General features: G+C 41.2%; 1 long non-coding RNA gene across 3 annotated transcripts in view; it reads left to right on the top strand.

Moving 5' to 3' along the window:
* The first annotated feature begins 219 nt into the window (after window positions 1-219).
* Window positions 220-22,122, top strand: part of LOC308560547 — a 95,960-nt gene continuing 74,057 nt past the window's right edge. For all 3 annotated transcript variants that reach the window (XR_013999351.1, XR_013999352.1, XR_013999353.1), the window contains exon 1: window positions 220-345. This is a non-coding gene — a long non-coding RNA (uncharacterized lncRNA). The remainder of the gene's footprint in view (window positions 346-22,122) is intronic.

The following is a 22,122-nucleotide window of genomic DNA, read 5'->3' as shown; positions in this document are numbered from 1 at the left end:
TTCACCTGAGTCCTCATACAGCCTGTGACCTTGTTTCTGTAAGAAAATACATCCAAGTCTAAGAATTTGTTTATAAGTGACCTTGGAAAACACAAACTAAGCTAACTTGAGTCCTGCCTGAAACTCTGGTTAATCAGTGGCTGTTTTGCAATCTGTGCACTAGTAAAGTATTGCTAGGAAACCCGAATGGCCTTTGTTCTCGTGGTTTGTGTTTAGCAGGAGGAGTGGTGTAGTATCAGGAATGTAGTCTTGAAGTTTGTAGACTACTATGCAGCTGTGACATTTCTTTACATGGCCCAGAAAGACCAGAGCATCTTAAATGGACCAAGGAAGTGTCCTTTCAAGGTATGTTAATATCTCAAATGCTTTGGCTGAACAGAATGTGGCTCAGAAACCTCACTGTGGGCCACCAGCAATCATGACTTTCAGTGAGCTGCAGATGAACCAGAGCAAATCAGGGTATCATCTCAAAAGATCATAAGGTTGGGCAGAGAGCTACTTAATTAGCTCTTGAAGCTGGCTGGACATCACACATAAGGAACAGCAGTACTGCATATTGATGCAGGTATGAGGGATATTCTCCTTGTAGACTTGTCCTGGCATTCCAACTTGTTCTCCTGGAGATCGAGGTTGCTGTGAATAGCAGGCAGTCTCTGATGGCACCTGTGTTGAGGCCATAAATATCCAGGCAGAAGTCTGAGGCCTTGGGGGAAAGTGGAGAGTCTAGGGCACTCTGGCCATTAGACAGTGTCACTCTGCTGGTGAAAGAGTTGATACTGACTCTGAGAGAGATCCAGACTGACCTCTCAGATGTACTTTCTGGGACATAAAGAAGGGACTGGCAGGTTGTGGCAGGAGTCAAGGAAGCAGAAATCTGACAGTAAGAGAGATATTTTTAAGTAGTTGGAGGGGTATATCAGTCAGGATGTGGGGAATCAAGGTAGGGGTAAAGAATAGCACTGACTTCTTGAATAAAGGCAGTATCAGTAGTCACGCTGTCCCCCATCAGGGACTCCTCTGATGGTGTCCAATTGCAGTGATACTAGTAGTCTCAGTTGTGGGCAGGGAGAAAACCATGAAGAGTATTAACCAGTCTGAGCAGAAACACTGGCGCTATGTTAACTTATTTCTCAGGTAGGCTCTCAATGGTGGCAAAGATGGGAACCTATAGTTCATATCCCACCAGCTTTGGTACCAAAGTGGGAAGAGTTTTCTTCTCTCCCGAGAGAATGAAGTGGAAGCTCCAAGGCTGGTGCTCGTTGGCCCAGCATAGATCGTGTAGTACGGCTGTGATCTGGATTGGCTATGAGTGGGGCAGGTAACCACTTTCAAGGGCTTTCATTGTAATTGGGGCAGAAGTGGTTCTCCAAGGAAAACTGAGGTCCTGTCATCTAAGGGGAGGACATGAGTACTGATCAGCATAAATATCATGTGTCACCCTAGCCGGTTTGGCTCAGTGGTTAGAGCATTGGCCGGAGGACTGAAGGGTCCCAGGTTCGATTCCAGCCAAGGGCACGTACCTCGGTTGCAGGCTCAACCCCAGGCCCCAGTTGGCATGAGCAGGAGGCAGCCAATCGATGTGTCTCCCTCACATCGATGTCTCTCTCTCTCTCCCTTCCACTCCCTCTGAAAAAAGCAATGGAAAAAATATCCTCAGGTGAAGATTAAAAAAAAAAAAATCATGCGTCCACACTTTCTTACTTAAAAATATGAGGCAATGTAAGTCAAAGCCAGAACTTAAATGAAGGTCCCAAAGCCTTCATATAGCTGCCAGTGTTCCTAGAAAGTGAAGGGGTTTTCCCTGAGCTGTCTTTTAAAGTATTTCTTAAGAAGTCAAGTATTCTCAAATGCTTGGCTCTAGAAAATCAGCCTGTGATGAATAAACATATGGAAACCGGGGCAAGGGCAAGCAGGAAGCTAAGAGAAAATGCTGGTGTTCTTTCAACAAATATAGGCAGGATTACTTAGCATAAAGGAGGAAATGATGCAAGAACTGAAATCATGAAGTGTTTTTTTATGGAAAAAAAAAAAATGATGTAGCATCTGCGTTAATATAGCTTAATATAGCCAAGCAACTTCCGTTACTGTGATATCCTTAGATGACAGTGACCTTTTTTTCTTCTTTCTTGTATTCTGAGTTATGAGTTAACCTAGCCTTGCAGTCAGGTGCTTCTCCATCAGGTAGAGTCCCTCTCACTCTGCAATGGTACCTCTTCGAAGAATCTTTCCAAATTCACATAGGGACAGATCCTTTTTCTCTTTGTCTTGTCAGCTTCTCCGTTTTTTGTACATACCACTGTGACGGCATCTGTCACATTGCACTGTGATTTTTCGTTTGTTCAAAAAGCTGTGCCAGGTAAGAGCTGTGAGATCTGAGGTGAGTCATCTGACTTCTCAGAAACTCAAACGAGGGTAACAGTTCCTTCCACATAGGGGTGCTGCAAGGATTAAATGCGTTGATGCAAGAAAAGCACTTGGCATGATACCTGGCACATAGGGAGAGCTACAGAGATATTACCAGTTAGCATTTTAGTGTGCATTTTTATTAAAACAATAGTAATTATCATTATGTCCTTTACTAGATGGTGAACTCCTACAGGGCAAGGACTTGTTCTGAGTTCATAGCAGGTATTCCAGATAAGCAAAAAGAAAAAAAATAATTTGGCAAGGAGGGGAAGATAAGGGAAAGGGAGAAAAGATAGAGGGACAAGGTGGGAGGAGGGAAATATGGGAACAACTAAGAGGGAGTCACGGCTGGGTTTGCCCAGAGTCACAGTCCATGTAGCCAGAACTACTCTTCACAAATAAACCGAAATTGTTTTTGCCTCATTAGTTTGAAATCAGGTTTTATTACTTGGAAAATGGCTGAACATCTCTGAGTCTCTCTTTTTTGGTCAACATCTTGGTCCTGTATTTCCATAAATTGGATGTTCTGAGCATGTTTTCCTATTTGGGCATTAAAGTCATGGAATAGAATAGGAGCTGGGCTACCTGTTCAACACTCCTGGGCTCCTGCAGTGGGAGATTGTGTTTCAGGGTCTAATTTTGCTTTAGGCCATAGCCTAGTCCATCCAGAGTCCCACCATGGTCCAAAGGTGTTTGACTGTCCAGGTTTTCAATACTGTGTCAATGGCAATTTGCAGAAATTCCCTGGGAGATTCAAAAACCTATGAATGAGCCAGAAGGTAAAAGTTGCAAAAAGTACAAATGAAATAATAGTATTTATGGAGATTTAGTCAAAGCAACACTAGGACCATGTGGAGGGGTAAGCCCTCCCCTCCCTGAAGACATGAGCTTCCAGTGAAAGAAACAAATCAAATTTTGTTTTTAGGGAGAAACTATTTTAATATTTTGGTTTTAATAAACAATTTCTAAATAGCTAAATTAAGTTACATTTAAGAAGAAAACTAAAAAAAATATGAAATGTGAACCTCAATATCATTTAAAAATGCCTTAGTAATTTTCCACGGTACAATTTTTTTGTATATAAGTCAGGGAAAGCAAATTTGTTATCTTTTCTGGCAGCCTCAAGCTATTTGGCTTCTAATTCCTACAGGAGTCATTTAGCTCATTGAAGAGTAATCCAGTTGCCCCATCAAACGCCCACTGTCTTCTTGGAGCTGGGAATCCCTCTGAGGTAGCTCGAGGGCACCCCCACGGGAATGGCTCTGTCCAGTCCTGTTGGAGGCTGCAGCTTAACAAGGCCTTGGGGAGAGAGAGCAGTGGCCCATCCTGCCTTTAGGCTGATCAGCTTTGCTCTGTCCCTTCTCTTTCCCTAAAGTATTGAGTCTTCCTGCCAAGATAATGTCCTGGCTTGTGCAGAAGCAAGAAGCAAGGCAAAAAGCCACTCCACTTTGTTTTGCCTGGAATTCGATCTTGAACTCTCAAAGGAGCACTTAATGTCCTGTGGAATCAACACCCTCCCAATACAGCAACCCCAACAATCTGGGGGCCAGACTGCCGTTGACCTCAGCTTTCCGCCTTGGAGGAAGAGGTGGTCCAAAGCCCATCCACTTTTCTCAGGCAGAAGGCCAGGCAGATTAGGGGGCCGCGGGGCCATGCAGACACTGCCTAGGACACTAGTTTGGAAGGGGAACTAAAACCCCCCTGGGATAAATGAAATGTGATTTCAGTTAACTCGGGTTTCTGTTTACAACTGTTCCTGTAAAGGAAGCGGTTCTCTGCTGCAAACTTCACCTTCGTGGGTCATCTCATGAAGCAGTCCTTTTTGGGATGCTTCCATGCAGGCAGCAGGGCACAGCTGCAGGCCGGGCCTCAGCACCCCACCCCATCTGTGTCCACACCCCGAGACTGGAGTCACATTTCTGTCCTGACTATGAAACTGAATAAGGCAGGACTCCTTAGGTGCTGTTCCCTGGGAATGAGGAGGGTTTATCTTTTATTATCTTAATGATAAACTCTTTAACCTGCAAAACAGTTGGGCTTAGAAAATTGCCTATAAGTGTATGGAGCCATTCTTTTGTTTTAAATATAGAGAATGAAGTATATGGCTTTTATTTACAGAATTTTCTTCCCCTCACTGTGTTGAACAGATATGCTTTCAAGGGGAACAGCATTAGTAATTGTCTCAGGGAACCCCTGTGTCCCTGTCTGGCCCTGCTGGTTTGATTTGCTGGTTAAGGGGCTCCTTCTCCATCGTCATTCATCAGCTTGGGGTGGACCATTGGGAGCAGAACATCTGTCTACAGAAGCCAAATGTTCTGGTGAGAGCTTTCTTGCTCTCAAAGTAGAGTGACCAACCATCCTGGTTTTTCCTAGGCTAAGAGTTTCAACGCTAAAACCAAGAAAGTCCCAGGAAAAGTCACCTTATTTCAGGTCAACTTGGACCTAGGGAGAAAGCTGAGTAGTTGGTGTGCCAATGGGCTCTGCAGCCCACCACCTGAGTTAGGGTCTAACTTCATTATTTAACTTTTCGGGTAACCAAGGGCAAGTTCCTTACCCTCCCTGCTCCTCAGTTTTCACACCTAATACCTGGAAAAATAACATATCTAAGGGAGGTTGTGAAGCCAAAATGAAATTATGTAGAGTGCCTCTCAGTTTGCTAGAAACACAGGAATTGCTATAAATGCAATTTATGCAACTATTGTTATTGTTGTAATTATTATTTGAAGATATAAGAGCAGTGGTGGGATAGATAATCCTATGGGAAAAACAGCCACTAATATACCTGATGTCAGCCCAGAGCAATCAAGAAGTCATCAGCTCACATTCGTGACAGCTTAAGAAGGTGGAAGGTGTGGGACTGTGTTCTTCCTTTTGGAAAATGTTCATCACAAAATGGATTTTACTTTGAAGAGCTTGGGTGCCTATAGTGGCAAGTTTCTATTATCTGGGAAATCCAGGCAGATTAATTTCTCGAATAAGAGAGGCACACTCTGTATATGCATGCTCAACTCCCTGCAGACCTCCCAAGGCCCTTGCTGGAGCACCAGATGCCTGAGGGGGCTGCGGGGAACCTGTGGGTCGTCAGCCCCTCCTGGACACAGTATCAGGCTGCAGCCTCTTGGCACGGGCTGTGGAAAACCTTGCACCAGCCCTGGGGCTCCAGGCACATGTGTTTTAGATCAGTGTTAACAGTGTCTGCTTCTGAACCTCTTATTTCCTGTCATTTGGTCTGCAAATTTTTGCTGAGTCATTTGACCTCATGGATCTTCTGAAACAGTAGTCACGTGACCAGAGGAAATTGTTGTGGGTACACAGCTTGCCTGCAAGCACATATTTTTTTCAAACTCCATTCAACCAATACTCACAGATCACATACTGCACGCCCCACGCTGAATTAGGGACCTGGAGCTTCCTGGGAGGGATATGGCCTGGCTTTGTCTACAAAGAGCTTGCTGTCTAGTGGGGGGGATAGGTCCATATTCAAGGACTGCAGTAAAACCTTAAAAAAGTTTTATAAACTATAAACAGAAATATAAACCATGTGACCAGGAAGTGCAGAGTAATTCACTGGGGAGAATGGCAAGGGAAGGCACACCTGGGTAGGCTTTGGAAGAAAAGCAGCAAAAGTAGGACTTGGACAGGCCGAGGGAGCGAAGAGGGTGCGTGGAAGGCAGAGGATGAGCGCAGGTTCATGACATCACGTCAGGAGACCCGCGCGCTTGGCTGGACCACAGGAAGCACAGAGGCCGTTCCTGGGAGATCAAATAGGCCAGGTAATGAAGGGTGAGGGATGAATGCAAGACTACAGAGTTTGCTCTTTAAAAAAAAAAAAAAAGAATTGCATTGATTTTTAGAGAGAGAGAAACATTGATTGGCTGCCCCTTGCATGCTTCCTCCTGGGGATCCAGCCAGCAACCTTGGGGTGCACTGGATGATGCCCAACCAACCCAGCCACACCGCCAGGCCCAGAGTTCGCTCTTTGTCTTATAGGCAAGAGGTAAGGCTTTTGAGCGAGGGGGTGGTATGATCATGGTGAGGCCTTATCAAAATGAGCTGGTCAAGGAGCTGTTTTGCCTTCAGAACGGGTTTTGTTTCTGAGCTGAAATCTCTGCATCGCTACCTGGAAATGGGAGGAGAGGCCTCCTGCCATCCCTCTTTAAAATCAGCTCAGTCCCTCTTTGGCCAGTGGTTTCCTCTTTGACCAGAAAAGTCAGCATCACTCTTACTTTAAGGAAAAGAAAATGGATTTGGATTCACCGTTGAAAATAGCTGTACTACATTCCTTGGCTAATTTAAAATAAGTATAAACTAAAAGTAACAGGTACAAGTGGGTGTGTGGTTGTGCAACTATCCAATTCAGTTCTCTTGAGGTGGCTCATAACAGAATGCCATTTCAAACAGCTTTGGCAGAGAAAATGATGTATTGGAAGCTACGGGGGCATCTCGAGTCACCCAAGCCAGAAAGTGACTGAAACTCACTAAGTCCTGAGAACTCCATTTACTTCATGCTTCTGTCTTTCCATGACTTGAATGCCTTCTCTCTCTGCAGGGTGACTTTCACCCTTCAGCCACCCCACAGCACTGGAATAGCCTGTACGCAGGTCAAGGGACCAGAGACACCCCATCTTGTCTCTCTATCCCAATGCTAACTCCCTGGGGGCGCTCCCAGCTGGGTGAGCAAAGTCATATGGCTCAAACATAGCAGCTGAAAGGTGCACACTGCTATGGACAGAGTGGGGGCAGTTCTCAGGGAAGAGCGTCATTGGCTGGACAGTCACCTCCTAAAGTCCTTTTAAAATCGTGACAGGATAAAAACTTTAATCTGGCCTGAATATTAGAAATGTAGAGACCAAGAGTATGTTAATAAACAAAGAACTTCTGGCACAAAATCATTTAGAAAGGTCATCCAGGATTGTAGAATCATATGATGCAATTAAATTATCTATTAATGTGGTCAGGAAAGGAAACACTGACGAACCTTCGACATTCTTGAAATTTAGGAAGAGTCAACCAGTCATCCTGAACCTTCTTCAAGCATCAAGCTGTGACAGTTTTGTTTTGATCATGTCACTTCCCTTCTCAGAAATCATATGTATTTCTGTTTCAAGTCACTGTAAAACTTTTTAGCAAGAACTTCAAGGCCCATGTCATCACTCTTCACTATGCTCCATCCCAACCTATTCCTTTTGATTCTTTTTGCTTATTTCCTGTTATATCCAACCTCAGTAGTTTCAAATCCAAGCGGGTTGCATGTTAAATTCCTACATCTCACCTTTGAAGAATTTCTTCAAGTTTTTTCCCCTAAAAAATTTATACTTTTACTTTTTACACTTAAGTTTGTGGTCTATTTTGAGTTAATTTTTGTGTAAGCTTTGAGGTGTAAATTAAGATTATTTTTTATTTTTTTTGCCTATGGAAATCCATGTACTCCAGCACCATTTATCAAAAAGGCAATCCTTTCTCCTTTTAATTGCTTTTGCACCTTTGTAAAAAATCAGATGGGCATACAGTTGCAGGCTCAATCCCTGGCCTGGTCCAGGCTCATGGAGGAGGCAACCAATCAATGTGTCTCTCTCACATCGATGTTTCTCTATCTCTGTCTCTATCTCTTCCACTATCTCTGAAAAGCAATGAAAAAATATCCTCAGGTAAGGATTAAAAAATAAAATCAGCTGGGCATGTTATGCAAGTCTATTTCTTGGTTCTCTGTCTGCCAAATAACAGTCTTGTTTACTTTAGATTATATTAGCTCTGAATATTGGGTAACGTGACTCTTCTCACTTTATTCTCTTTCAGGGTTGTTTTAGCTATTTTAGAGTCTTTCCATTTCCTTATAAATTTTAGAATAAGTTTGCACATATCTACAAAAAAGCCTTCCTAAAATTTTGATAGAAATTATATTAAACCTACAGATCAATTTGCAGAGAATTGACACATTTAACTATGTTGAACCTTCTAATGCATAAACATGGCATGCCTCTCCATGTTTTTAGGCTTTCTTTTATTTATTTTTTTAGCCTTTTATAATTTACAGCATACAAATACTATACATTATTTTGTTTAGTATATATGTCAGTATTTTATTTTCTTTATAGTGATTATAAATAGCATTGCATTTTTGATTCTGGCTTCCATATGTTTATTGTTATAGAAACGTGGTTGATTTGGGTGTGTTTATCTGTACTGTCTTCCTAAACTCATTTATTAATTGTAAGAGGTTGTTTTGATTTTTAGATTCCTTGGGATTTTCTTTGTAAGTAATCATGTCATCTGGAAATAAGCTCTATTTCCTCCTTTTCATCCTGCCTGCTTTTTACGTCTTTTTCTTACCTTATTGCTGGAATTAAAGTTCCCAGTATTACGTTAAATATTGTTCCCAGTTTTAGAGAGAAAGCGTTCAGTCTTTCACTATTAAGTATGATGTTTAGCTGAAGGTTTTTCAAATATAACCCATATCAAGTTGAGGAAGTTCCATTCTATTCTTAATTTAATGTGAGTTTTTATTAGGAATAGCTGTTAAATTTTGCCAAATGCTTTTTCTGCATCAGGTGAGTTGATAATATAGTCTTTTTTGAGTCTGTTTATATGAAGAATTACATTGACTATTCAAATAATAAACCTTCATTCCCAGGACAAACTCAATTTGGTCATAGTGGATTGTTCTTTTTACTTATTGTTGGTTTTGATTTGCTAAATGTTTTTAAGAATTTTTTGCATCTATGTTTTTGAGGGTTATTGATCTGTAGTTGTATTTTTTTATAGTGTCTGTTTAGTTTTTGTACCCAAGTAGTAGTGGCCTAATAGAATAAACTGGGAAGATTTCCGTCTTCTTCAATTTTCTGGAAGAGGTTTTGTAGAATTGGTATTATTTCTGCCTGAAATATTTGTTAGACTTCCCAGTGAGGCCATTTCTTCTCAGTTTTCTTTATGGAATGATTTTAAAGCATAAATTCACTTTATTTGATAGGCATAGCAGTTATCTATGTTTTCTTGAGTTAGCTATGATAGCATGTATCTTTTGAAGTATTTGTCTATTTCATATAAGTTGTTGAATATGTTGGTTCAAAATATTCCCTTATCATTTTTAATATCTGTAGAATTCATAGTGATATCACATTCTTATTCCTGATATTGACAATCTGTGTCTTCTCTCTTTTTATCCTTATTAGTCTACCTAGAATTTTTTCAATTTTATTGATCTTCTCATTGAGCCAGATTTTGGGTTCAGTGTTTCTTTTCCTATTGTTTTTATTTTCCCCACTATTTTTTTAGATGAACTAAAGTCTATACTTTATTCAACTTTCTTCAGTTTTTACCTGATGTCTTTTTCTGTTCCAGCATTTCATCTAGGATACATATCACATTTAGTTGTCATCTGCAAATAGCTTCTTTCTCTTAGCTGTGACAGTTTCTCAGACTTTCCCTGTGACTATTTGGGGGAGTACTGGTCAGGTGTTTTGTAGATTGTTCCTCAATTTAGATTTGTCTAATGCCTTCTCATGATTATATTGGGTTATACGGTTTGGAAAGGAAGACCACAGAGGTTAAGTGCCATTTTCATCACATCATCTCAAGTGTACATACTATAAGCATGACTTGTCACTGTTGACGTAAATCCTGATCACCTGGCTAAAGTAGTATTTGTCATGTTTCTTTACTCACCCCTTCCAATGCTATGCTCTTTGGAAGGAAATCACTATGTGCAGTCCACTTTAAGGAGTTGGGAGTTACGCTCCCCCTCCTTGAGAGCAGAGTATCTGCGTAAATTATTTGGAATTCTTTTGCCTGAGAGATTTTTCTCATCTTCCTCATTTATTTACTTATTCAATAATTTGTTTATATCAGTACTGACTCACGGCTATTTATCTTATACTTTGGTTTATAATCTAACACTACAATATTTATTTTGTACCTCAAATTGTTCCAGCTTGGCCACTGGGAGCATTTTCAATTGGCTTCTGTGCCCTTTTAACACACCCTCATTATTGTGGGGTGTTTTTTTAATACTCACTTACTGGCACTGCAAAATACTCTAGGATCATCTTATTTATTTCCCTTTAAGTCCTAGAATCAGCAATTTCCCCAAGGAAGCCTGGTTTCTTTTATTAGAGAATGATAGTGGAAACTAAGATTTGACTAAGTGTGTTTATTGCTACTGAGGTGTCATTACTTCTAGACCCTCTCAGCTGACAAAGAAAGGGAATATGTGAGTATAGCAACCCATGTATATACGCACATTTATAAATATTTTTATATGTAACTGTCTGTATCTATAGTAAGCAAAACATGAATTCATACTGGTGCCTCCAACTCTAATTCTTACCACATGGACTATTCTAGCCTCTTCCCTTTGCTTATCTGTAACCTCCCACTACAACAGGGAAAAACTTGGCTCCCACCATCCATCATCCATTTATTTAATTGCTTAATTCCAATATATTTATATAGCAACATCAGAATTGTTAGGCTGTACCCACTTGGGAAACAACTTAACCAACTAGAGCGCAATACTTATTTATATTCCACTCCTTTTTCCCTCAAGTCTTAAAAGTTCCACTCATTTCTAAAGCTACTTACATCAAATACCTTTTCTGCCCCCTTTTTTTCATGATTTTTTATATGATCTTTAGTATTTCCTTTCTTCCACTTGCACAGCTCTTCAATTTCCTCTTTGTTTTCTAATTTCTTAAGATCAAAGCTGAAGTCAGTGATTTGAGACCTTTCTCCTTTCTAATATCAACATTTAGTGTTCTAAATTTCCCTCTATGTACTGCTTGAGCTGCATCCCACAAATTCTGATATATATTTTTATTTTCTTCAATTTTTTAAAATCCCTCTGATTTCCCTTTTGGTTTATTTTTGAACTAGAGGTTATTTATAAGTGTGTAATTTAGTTTCCAAATATTTGGGGATTTTCTAGATACCTTTTTTGTTATTGATATCTAACTTAATCCCATTTGGGTCAGAATATATTTGTATGCTGACCTGAATCTTCTTAAATTTATTGAGACTTGTTTTATAGTTTAGAATATGGTCTATCTTTGAAAATGTTTCAAATGCGCTTGAAAGAACGTGTATTCTGCTGTTTTGGGGCGGAATGTTCTCTAAATGTCAGTTCAGTCAAGTCCATTAATAGTGTCATCGGGCCTTACAGATCTTTATTAATTTTCTTTCTACTTTAATCAGTTAAGATTGAGAGAAAGGTGTTGAAATATCTGACTATCATTATGGATGTGTCAGTTTCTTCTTGCAATTTTATTCATATTTGCTTCATGTATTTTGAAGCTTGATTGTTAGAGTTGTAAACATTTATAATTCCTATGGCCTCTTCATGATTTTATGCTTTTATTATTAAGTGACCCTTCTTATCCTTGATAATATTTGCTGCTCTGAATCCTATTTTTCTCTTTAATATAGCCACTTCAGCTTTTTTTGTTTTTATTAGTGTTTATGTTCTTTTAATTTTTACTTATTTGTGTCTTTTTATTTAAAGTGGATTTCTTATAGGCAGTATAGAGGTTGGTCTTTCTTTGTTATATCTACCTTTTTAAATTGGGGTTTTTAGAGCATTTACATTTAATGTGATTATTGATAAGGTTGAGTTTAAATCTAACATCTTGTTGTTTGTTTTCCATTTGTTCCTTCTGTTCTTTGTTCTATTTTTTCTTCTTTTGTCTTTTTCTGTCTTTTGGGGATTAATTCAGTATTTTATTTTTTTTTATTATTAATCTATTTTATCTCCTCTCTTAGCTTATTACCTATAATTCTTTTTTTTTAAATCCTCACCTGAGGGTATTTTTTTATTGATTTTTTTTTTTTTTTTTAAGAATAATGAAGGGAGAGAGAAACATCAATCAGTTGCCTCCTGCACATGCCCCCACCAGGAACTGAGCCTGCAACCTAGGTATGTCCCCTGACCAGGAATTGCACCCACAACCTATTGGTATACAGGATGATGCTCCAATCAACTGAGCCACTCAGTCCATACCCTATAATTCTTTATTTTAGTGTTTGTTTTAAGGCTTATAGTATGGATATTATTATGATGATGATTAGTTACTATTAATATTTTGGATATAGGGTCCATGATAAGGGGCTAAAAAAGCTTAGGCTAGTTTTAAATGAAATAATCTAAACTTGATTTTAAGTAAGCTTTGGTACAGTCAAAATACCTGGGAGTTAGTTAATATTAAGACATGGAAAGGAACTGTGTGCACATATATGAATGTTTACATTTATGAGGAGTAAAGTTTGGAAAATCAGATTTTTGTACTTTTACAAAGCAACAACAAAATTCACACAATTAGAAGATATATAAAAATAAAGCCTCTTCTTCTGCCATCAGTCATTCATTCAACAAATATTTGTGGGTGCTTAATATAGACCAAGTATGAAACATTTTTACTATTCAACATGTACCCAGCATTGTCCTGATACTTGGGGGTTTATACAATCAACAAAAACAACTTTCTAAATAACTTTCTGGAGGAATTTGCAATATGATAAAGGAGCTAAAATATCTCTTCAAGTAGAGACCCATTGTAAAAACACAACATAAAATGTGGTACCTACCCCTGGCTGACTACACTGGGTTAAGGGTGTGGTCAGAATGACTTTGCTTAAGGGAGTCTTGAGTGTCCTTTAAAATCACATTTAAAGTTCATAAATCTAACAAAAGTTTCCACATTTATGTTCTTTATGTTTCCTTATAAAATATATGCCAAAAGGTTAGCCTTGTTCATTTATTCATTTCTTAAGAAATATTTACCAAGTATGTTCTGCGTCAATTATTAGGCAGGTGCTGAGGATTCAGGGTTGAACAAAGCAGACCCCTCCCTGCTCTGTGACATGAAGTTCAATGTGGCCCCACACCTGTGTTCAGAGGCACAGGGTGGCCAGTCTAATCTGCATCCTGGCAGAGCCAGGTGCTCAGACAATTAAACACCTGCCACTTGGAACAGGCAGAAACATATTTCATGTGGCTGTAGAGGATCATCTCACACCAGGTGGCAAAGTTAGAGAGGCATTTAGACTCAGTGGTAGCAAGACGGCCCCTCCAGTCAGAGCTGTCTGAAGGTAAAATGGCCTTCCTTGAAGCCTAAGAGCATCCTGTCATGAGGGCTGTTCAAGCTCTGACTTAATGACCACTTGATGGAAATGTTGTGGAGAAAATTAAGATGCCAACTGGTGGGAGTGCCACTGGACAACCTTACAATTCCATTCCAGCTGGAGAGCATGTGATTTCATGAACTCCTTTGCCCTTGATTCTCAGTGTCCTGGCATTTCCCTTCTGCAGCTGGGAGGCAGGCTGGGCTCGCCCCACCACCTGGGCCCAACGCTCTTCCCAGGGGTTACAGCAGAGGAGCTGGGCAGCCGATTGCTGCCCAGGGAGGCAGGCAGCCTGCCATAGGGCCTGATGTAGCATCTTAGACACTTAAGATAGGTCACTGCTCCATGCATCATGTGCCTGACACCATTATTCTTCCCCAAATCCCAAGCCCAATGCTTTTGTTTTGATGACCCTGGGGGCACACAGCAGGAAAGGCTGTTTTGTAAGTGTTTCTTAGTCTGTCCAAGTTTTTTAAAAAGACCTGTCAGGGTGGTGTTTTTTTCCTTCCTTTTTAATTAACTTGAAAACAGCAAATTATAGTTTGCCAAGAGAGAATAAAATCCCTCACCCAAAGGATTTCTTCTCAACTCACCCCTTAGTAAATACTGTTCTGAGGAGGTTGGAGGCACTGGATCTGCTACTGAGATCACTCATTCACAGCATTTGAGAAAGAAGATTTAGAACTTGAAGTCCTGATTTGAAAACTATTCTGTCTCTACTCCTATTGTATTTAGACCAGGAGATAAGAAATGCTAATGGTGTGAGTGTGCGCTCAGTCAAGGGCACATCTATTGCTTTGCCAAAGGTGAAATAAGTTGTCATGACAAAAGGGACTTGTGGACCCACAGACCCAACCTCACCATCTTAAATGAACTCAATTCAAAAACACTATTATATGATATGAAATACATCTTTGGGGATCTAGCTCCCAACTTTCTCACTGCTTCTTCTCCTGCTCATATGCCTATTCTTCCTCAATGATCTGCCAAGTCACTTGAAAGTCATACCTTTAGCTATGACTTACATGTCTCCAGGAAACCTGATTAAAGGTGTGGGCACCCTGGGATGGGTTTCTCATTAACCTATTAGTACCCATCCCAGCAGGAATTGCTTTATTACATGGTCTAAGAGAGAACCTAGATTGTAGTGTGGAGATAGGATGGGACCTAAGGCAGCCACGTTTTGATGGAGAGGAGAGGCCAAGCGAAGGATCTGATGGAAGGAGGCAGGGCAATGAGGGGCCCTCTATGGCAGCTATAAGAATCAAATGAGAGTGTGAACTGGTGGCAAATATGTGCGTTTTCTGCCTTCTCTCCTGCAAGAGTATTTCCAAGATGGGGACTTGGACTACCTTCCCAGAGTCCCAGGAGCAACACAGCAGAGACTCCTTTCACTCGGGGCTGCTGCTCAGGGGCCATTTCCTATAGATAAAGCAGGAGAACCACAGAGGTCAAACGTGCTGGTCCCCAGATGTAGCCTGGGCTCATTGCCAGGAGTTCCTGCAGAGACTTTGGAATGGAAGAAGGGCACTGTACTTGGAGTCAGAAGACCTGGCTCTGCCATGTACCAGCTGTGAGATTTGGGGTCATCCTCAGTTTCCACATCCATCAAATGACATCAGTCTTCTGCATCCACCCTCTGGGTGACTTCTCACATTCCTATTACAACAACTACTGCTCATATGACAATGCCTCCCAAATCCAAACAGCCAGGCCAGATCCCTTCCTTGAGCTTACACCCTGAATTCAAACATCTCTGTTTGGTATTTGAAGGCCCCTAGAGCTCAGCGTGCCCAATTGATCAGCTCTCCTTTCTTTCCGAATCCTCTTCTCTTCCTAGTTGCACTTAGGTGACTGACGCTGTCATCCACCTATGGGCCCAAAAGAAAGCTGGATGTTTGTCTTAGCCTCTTCTCAGTCACAAACCCTGTATAGTCTCTTAAATATTTCTTCAATCCATTCCTACTCCCCATGCCTGCTGCCACCGCTCTGAACCGAAATCCCATCAACTCCCTCTGGGACCACTTCAGTACCCGCCTGTGTCACCTTCAGCCTGGCATCCCCCATGACACAATTACTTTTTCTAAACTGCAAATCTCATCATGTGCCTCTCTTAGCACGCATAGTGATTACTTATGTATTTCCCTTGAGGTAAAACTCTGAACTTAACATGCCCTGAAATATACTCACCTGTGATCTGGCTTCCAAGTTCCTCTCTTGACTCATTTCCTACCCACTTCCCCTCCTGCACTTTATGCTCTACCTCAAACCACATTCAACTACTCCGAGGGCCATAAGTGGGCCAGAGTTTCTCTTTTGTAGCTTGAACGTCCTGTTCCCTTGCCTGGCATTCCTTTGACCCCCTTCCTTGCCTGCCCAGTCCCTATTTTCCCGTTAGGATGGAGATCCATTTTCTTCCTCAGGAAACCTCTCTGGTCCACCTGAGCCAGAATGGGCAGCCTCAAGGTGCTCTCCTCTCATGGCACCTATCATATTGAGTGGCAATGGCTGTACATTGTCATGTCCTTAAGGGTGTCTCTGAACTCATTAGGGTGAGCATTCTGCTTCAATCACCTTTGTCTCCTCAGTGCCTGGCATGGTGCTAAAACCTCCATTAGTGTTTGTTGAATGAATGAATGAATGAAGAGTCTCTGTCACCTCACAGAGTACTTGTGAGAATTAGATGATAATGTGTGAAAATACTTTGCAACCTGTAAATGTGTTAGGGCTATTTTTGAAAATCAAAGGATTTAGGGAGGAAACAAGTGTGCTAGTTAGATCTTTTGGACAGTGAAACAAGAAAGACTATGAGCTGTGATGTCCTAGAGAGTCAGGAGACTACCAGGACAGGTCTAAATACAACACGTATGACATGGAACTGCCAGTGGGAGGAAATGAGCCTCTTGACGAGTCACTCTGGGTCACATGTGCTCAGGGAGGATCGTGCTGTCCAGGGCTGGCCTGCTCACGGAGCACAGTCAGTCATTCAAGTAGATGTTCAAGAAGTGTGCAGACATGTTTATAGCTTGAAACCAGAGCTTTCTTATGTTTATATGACTCTTTATTAGGTGGAACATGCAGCTTTTGGGAACAATAAACTCAGTCTTCATTAAAGATGTAGACTAGATTTTGATGGCATTCTGGCAGGGGCCCTGGGAAATGTCCATGTTCTCCTTACCAAACATGACACTGTGTGTGTGTGTGTGTGTGTGTGTGTGTGTGATGGCGGGGAGAGAGAGAGAGAACTGGTGTTTTTGTGGGATGTGCATAATATCTACACTACTTCTTTGCATGCCCCCTTTCCGCCCTCTGGAGCTGGATCAGAGCACATAGTTAAGGCTGGAAACTGAAGTGAGGCCTCCTAGTTCTCCCTTATCGTGAGTACACATCTCAGGCTTTCACCACTCCCTGGGCTGGAGAGAGACAGTGACAGAGACAGAGATAAAGAGAAGGATCCAGGCCCTGATGTGGGCGGGGTGGAGATGAGGGTGATGGCTGGTCATGGGCATGTGGATGTCCATTGAGTGCTGGATGAATAGGGTGGATGTACAAACTGCACCCTTGACGACCTCGGTAGGCAATCATACTGGCAATGATATTCGCCTTGAGGAGGAATCAGAAACGTAGACAAGGAGGGTGTCTCTCTCTTTTCAGCTTCCCCGGGGAAAATCAGGCCCCCGCATATCTAGGACAGCAGTCGGATAGAGGACTAATTCATTCATTCATTAAACAACCATGGGTGTTTATTCAGTCCTGTTGTGAACTGAATTGTGTTCCCCCAAATTCGCATCTTGAAGCCCTAAGCCCCAGTGTGACCATATGTGGAGGCAAGGCCTTTAAGGAAGTAACTGAGGTTAAATGAGGTCATAAGGGTGGGCCCTAATGAGAGAGGACTAGAATCCTTATGAGAAGGGGAAGAGACTCCAGAGACTTCTCTCTCACATGCACACAGAAGAGGAGCACTTGGTGAGGACACACCAAGAAGCTCTGCAAGACAGGAAGAAAATCCTCACCAAAAATCAGCTCTACGGGGACATTAATTTCGGATTTAGAGCCTCTGGAACTGTGCAATTCTGTTATGGGAGCCCTAGCAGACCAATACCAACACCCACTGTGTGCACAGATTTTTGCCTTTGAGGGTTGCAAAAGAGGATCCCATGGTTTCATTGGGATTTCCCAGTGTGAGTATAGCATTCTCTGAATCTCCTTAAGTAGACATTTCTTCCTCCGACAACGTAGTTCAAGAAAAAATTGTGATCCCCCAAGAAGTTTTGAGAGAGGCACTTCTCATCTTTCATTAAAGGCTACTCCCTCTGGCTTCTCTTTCTCTCTCTTAAATTCGGAAGTTTGTGCACCCATGATATGAGTAGGAGAAGAGTCATTCTCAAGCTCTTGCCACACAGACTTCTGACCACAAATAGACGCACGTTTCCACTGCCCCAAGCAAGCTGAGAGGGAGACCGTGGCCTCTGGATTCCCCAGATTTCCCCAGTTTGCTTCATGAGTATGTCCAAATTCCTTGTCTTACTTAAAATAAAGCTCCTAAGAGGCACATACATGACTTCAAGTTTTCTCAGCAGTATCATGACTTTTTTCCAATGTTTAGTTTTCAGAAATGGTTTGATGCATTTCCGCAAATAGCTATGTTCAAATAGTGCTCTTTCAAACTTATTTCAAATAGTTATTGAAATAAGCTACCATGAGTATGATTCTGAGTTGCAGAGGGCAGAGAGAGTTCAGTTCATATAAACCAAGGTGGGGGCCCTGGGTTGTTGACAAAGTAGACATTGGTATCTGCTACTGTGGCCACCAGCTGCAGGACTGGCGCTGCTCACAGAACCTTTCACCTCACAGATATGTCCTGCTGGGGAGTGGAATATGGGGCAGGGGTGCCAGCCTGGCAAGTACCAGGGGACTTTTATAGGCAAGCAGAGGTGGATCCAACCACAAGTCCCACATGGGACAACTCTGAGGCCAGAGAAACACGTGGGAGTCAGAATTCAGGTCGGTGGCAAGATTGGAACCTGGCTTAAGGAGAGAATATCATGCGTGGAGGACCCTTCCCCCTTTGCCTTTAATTTCTCAACAAAGTAAGGGAGGAGCATCAGGAGGACAAGTTGGAGAACAGAGAACATCACGCTCTTTTACTAATAGCTCCACTTTTGCGGATTAATAATTCATAAAGAATGATGAGTCACTACACAGGGACTAAGAGCTTACGAATAGCACGTCCCTGCAAACTAAAATGGTCTGTGCAAGGAGCTGAAGTCAAGCACCTGCTGGACGCCAATGAAGTCTAGAACCATTCGTTGTATAAATGGGCTGTCCACAGAAGTTTAAGCGACCAATCAAATATGAGAGATACTCAGTCTCACTAAAACGTATAGAAAGGCAAGTTAAAGGTGAGATAGAGTCCTTTGCCTTCCAAAGTTTAAAATGTTTAACAGTGCCAGTTTGGGTATCTAATTCAGAGAGCAAACATAATTCCTTCCCTCCCACTTAGAGAAGGCAGTAAAGATGTGAAAAAGGAAATAAATCCATAGTGGGGCAGCATGCAGCAGGTGGGAACATCAGCAGAGTTTTTGTTAACTTTCTGAAGAACAGAAAGCAATTGCGATTAAATAGCCAAATAAACCACAGAGGGAGAAGCAGTGTCTGAAGTCTGGAGAATGCTGCGATGGATGGAAAGAGGCGGAGGTTGCTGGGAAGGAGAGCCATCTTCTTGGGGGCTCCGGAAGGGCTGCCAAGTCGTGAGTTGACAGAAAGGGGAAAGTAGGAATAGAAAGTGGGTTGGTTCACAGGAGGAATTTTGCAGGGCAATTGGTGGAGCTGTTGAACTGGATGCCCACCCTCTCTCCCACCACTTACTTCCCTGCCACATGTGCAGAGCTGCTGGCCATGTACTGGCCACCTTCAGAGAAGAATCTTCTCTTTGGGGGAATTCAACAGTAGGTCTGAGGTGGTCTGGGGCTCCTTGAGTAAGAGTTGGCCCTCCAGAGTGAGTTTTTCTTGTTTTGGCCCAGAGCAGAAAGCATACAGGGGTGTGAGGAACATTCCATCAGCATGATTTCTACCACTGTGACCTAAAGTGGACAGTGTGAGCCCATATGCTCTACCTATCAACACATACTCTTACATATGAATGGATAAGCGAGGATGGCCAGAGTTCTTGAAAATTAGACATTTCAATAGAAGGGCTGAAATACAAAGTTGAGGAAATATCCCCGAAAGTAGAGCAGAAAGAGAGAGATGGAAAATATGATGGAAAAGTTTAAAGATCAATTCAGAGAGTCCAGCAAGCATCTGTCTGGCAGGAATTCCAAAAAGAACAGAGAACATGGGGGAGAGAAATTATCAAAGGAAAGACAACTTTCAAATTGGAAGAAGCTGCTGAGGATTGAAAATACAGAATTTTTAAATATACTTTGTGATAAAATTTAGAACACGAAATATAAAGAGAAGGTTCTCAATGCTTCCAGGGAGTAAAGATAAGGTACCATTAAAGAATAAGAATTAACATGGCCTTGGCCTTCTTGTCAGTAATTTTGGATGTCAGAAATGTAACTTAGTGGAACAGTGCCTTTGTAGTTCCAAGTGATTTTTCATCTAAAACTACCAACCTACTGAGCCCAGCCGGGCGTGGCTCAGAGGCTGAGCATTGACTTAGGATCCAGGCAATACGGGTTTGATTCCCTGTCAGGGCACATGCCCGGGTTGCAGGCTCGGTCCCCAGCAGGGGGTTACAGGAGGCAGCTGATCAATGACTCTCTCATCATTGATGTTTCTATCTCTCTTTCCCTCTCCTTTCTTCTCTCTGAAATCAATAAAGATATATTTTAAAAATAAAATTAATAATAATAAAAAAATAAAATAAAATTACCAACCTACTAAAGCTATTCACCAAGCATAAGGGAAAATAAAGTTTTTCAGAACTACACTACTCAGTTCTTCAGTTAATAATATTTACAGTTGTCCCTTGGTATCCTTGGGGGATATGTTCCAGGATCCGCTGCAGATACCAAAATCTGCAGATGGTCATGTACCTGTATAAAATAGTGTAGTATTTGCATATAACCTGCACACATCACCTCATATACTTTAAATCATCTCTAGATTACTTACAATACCTAATACAATGTAAATGTTATGGAAATAGTTGTTGTATTGTATTGTTTATGGAATAATGACAAGGAAAAAAGTCTATATATGTTCAGTACAGAGGCAACCACATCTAACTACACGGTACACGTCAGCAACAACTTACCATTTTTCCCCCAAATATTTTTGATCTGCAGTTGATTCAATCTGAGGATGTTGAATCCATGAACCCAGAGGGTCAACTGTACATTTATAATATTACAAAAACTGACAACTGATTTTCAATTTTCAGAATTAATTTGGTCTCTAGACAAAACAAAGACTTAAATGTTTATCCATTATCTTGTCTGTTCTTGCTGCTATAACAAAATGCTACAGCCTGGGTGGCTTATAAACATCAGAAATTTATTCTTCACAGTTTTGGAGGCTGGAAGTTCAAGATCAGGATGCCAGCATGATCGGGTGCTCATGGAGGCCTTCTTCTGGGTTGCAGACTGCTGACTTCCTTACATGGTGAAAGGGGCAAGCAAGCTCTCTGGGGCCTCTTTCATAAGGACACTAATCCCACTCATGAGGGATCCACCTTCATGGCCTATGCAACTCCCAAAGGTCCCACCTCCCAATACCATCACCTTGGGCATTAGGATTTCCACATATGAAATGGGGGGACAAAAACATTCAGTCCATAGCATTAAAAGATCACTTGTGTGTGCATTCCAATAGGATGAAAGATAAATCCAAGAAAGAAGAAGTCATGGGATCCAAAAAATATAGAAATAACTTAAGGGTATAATTAAAATTAAAACATCATGACAGCATTGTGGTATATACCTAAAAGACAACGAGGCAACATTAGGCCATTCAAAAATGGTATGTTTAAGAAACTAGATGATCTTAATTATATAGTAATGAAGATATATGTTTCTATTGTCAATTAGTTGAAAAAAGAAAAGCAAGTAGAAACCCCAGAAGAAAACAAAAATCAGAGGTAAAATCTAAATCCAAATAAAAAGCAAACTAAATTAAGGCATAGTTGTGAGAAACTAATTAGGGTAAGAAAATATTTTTTTATTTGATTTTGACTTTTGAATATTCTCTTTTGAGTAAATTATTTTCTTCCTTGGAACTTTAATAAATAATTTTTTTATATTTACAGAATTATAAAAACTACCTGTTGGTTTTAATTTTTATAATATGTTTTTAGAAAGGATAAAAAGCTTAACTTTAGTTTCAGAAGAGAATACAACTATTGAAAATCCAATAAATATAAAAAGGAATGAGGCAGTTCGGCTGAAGATGGGGGGTAAAGGAACTAGGAGGAAAGGGGGAGGGCAGAGGGGGGATAATGTCTTCATTTACATAGTGAGGAATCAAGTGAACATAAGCACACACATGCTCACACCCTGCTGCATGTCTCAAATATTGACTCACTGAGATGGAAACATCAGCTGCCCAGTTCTTAGAGCTCTCCTATCTCCAGCTTTAGTTGTTTGTAGTGTTCCTTACATG

The sequence above is a fragment of the Miniopterus schreibersii genome (assembly GCF_964146895.1).
Source record: "Miniopterus schreibersii genome assembly, chromosome: 8".
NCBI lineage: Eukaryota > Metazoa > Chordata > Mammalia > Chiroptera > Miniopteridae > Miniopterus > Miniopterus schreibersii.
The sequence above is the reverse complement of the archived record's forward strand: the minus strand, read 5'-3'. Positions and strand labels throughout refer to the sequence as shown.